A 2,047-nucleotide genomic window follows, 5' to 3' on the forward strand; every position below is an offset into this window, starting at 1 on the left:
GTACTCCTGGAGACAGGATGGGCTGCCTATTAGAGGTGTATCTGCATCAGCACCACACTTGGCACAAAGTAGTTGTTCAGTCTATTCTGAGGAAGGAAAATTAGGCTGGAAGCAGAATTTCAGGGTTAAAGTAACAGGTGAGGTAGTAGAGTCTCCTAAAAGAAAAGGGAAGAACAAGGCCTCCAAATGTGCTACTCACCTTTTTTCTACTAGCTTTGTGTCTCCAGACTCTGCCTGTCCCCAGTACTTGCCTAGCACACAAAAGGCCCTGGGTTTGATCCTTAGCACCAACCACACATAAAACACCCCGGAAAAATAGCCTTCAGAAACCTTTCTCTTGCCCTGCTCAAAATCATGTCTGTTGCCAACAGAAAGTTCACCCGTGTCACCTTATGGAAGACTTTCTATCTGTTTTTGCCTCCATGTGAGAGGCAGGGATTTCTGCCTCTCCTATCTTGCTTTGGTCAGCACCACAACCATTTGTGATAGTCACCAAGCCTGTGAGTTGCACTCCACAGGAAAAAATGTGTCTAGGGACAATGTAGGCAAAGGCAATGTACACTGACAATGCCTGTATATTTTGGAAAAGGATGGGGATTGGAGATAAAGACTGTTATGCTGGATCTTCAAGGGCAGTGATATTTTATAATGTGGTGCATTTCTTTCTTTCCTTCTTTTTTTCTTTCTTTCTTTCTTTCTTTCTTTCTTTCTTTCTTTCTGTGTGTCTGCCTTTCTTTTGGTGTTCTTAAGACAGAGTATCACTGCTAGCCCTAGTCATCCTGAAACATGATCTATAGAGCAGGCTGGCTTTGAATTCACATAGATCCACCTGCCTTTGTCTCTCAAGCGTTGGGATTAAAGTCTCACATCAGTACAACTAGCTTTTTAAATATATAATTTCACATTTATTTATCCTATCATTTATAATGTACGTGTGTATATACATATACACACACATGTCACAATGTGTATACAGAGGACAACTTCTGTGAAGCTGGCTCTAGGTTCTCTCCTTCGCCCATGTAGGAACTGAACTCAGGATCTCAGGCTGCAACATGCACCATATCTACTGAGCCCATGGTACTTATTTTTATTATGTAGCTCTAGCTCTATTTAAGACAGATCAAAGGGAATGGCGGACTCAACCACATATGAAATCACATGTGAACAAGTTACTCCCTCTTCCTGAGAAAGCTCAGCACAGAACATCTGCTTCTCAGCAGTGAACACCTGGCTTACCAGGAAGCTGTGCTAGCAAGGGTCTAAGCAGAAGCTGGAGGTAAACTTCTGGGTGACCTATCCATATAGGGCACACTAACAGGACCTAGGATGGCTTTGGGGCATCCCTAACCTCTTGAAGCTGATGTCATCATGAGAAACATGTGCTAAAAACATATCTCTGTAGAGAGAGGTGAGGGCCCTAATGAAGGGTTATATGTCTTCTTGTCTTATGAGCACACAAGAAGAAACATCCTTCCCTTCAAAAAAAAAAGTCCTGCATGGGTTTGCATCAGTTGAAGACCTGCTCTTTCGTTCTGTAAATATGCAGATCTCAAGATCCTGCTCTTAGCTGGCTGTGAGGACACATGGGTGTCATCATGATACTAAGAGGCCAAAGAAGGGAGATCATTTCAATATCAGTGCTAACCTGGTCTACAAAGCCAGTGATTGTCCATCCAGGGCTGTATGGCAAAACCTCATCTTAAACAGAACAAAACACACCTCTCAACATAAGACCAAGTCTGAGTTCATACCACGAACCAAGATGAACTTTTTCATAGCATGAAGCAGAGGCCTGAAAAACAGACAACTTGAATTTGGCCCCAGGTTGCTAAGCTCTCCAAATGCCTACCATGGGCATTCTACCATCAAGGCACTTAAGTGTCTCAAACTTTCATTTTTCTTGATTTTTTTTGTGATTAACTATTTTTAAAAATCTAAGTTTAAGAATTTTTTCTTTTTTCTTTTATTATTATTATTTTTTATTAATTACACTTTATTCACTTTTTATACCCCTATAAGCCCCTCCCTCCTCCCCTCCCAGTCC

Source organism: Psammomys obesus, unplaced genomic scaffold (assembly GCF_907164565.1).
Source record: "Psammomys obesus unplaced genomic scaffold, mPsaObe1.curated_primary_1811, whole genome shotgun sequence".
Taxonomy (NCBI): Eukaryota; Metazoa; Chordata; class Mammalia; order Rodentia; family Muridae; genus Psammomys; species Psammomys obesus.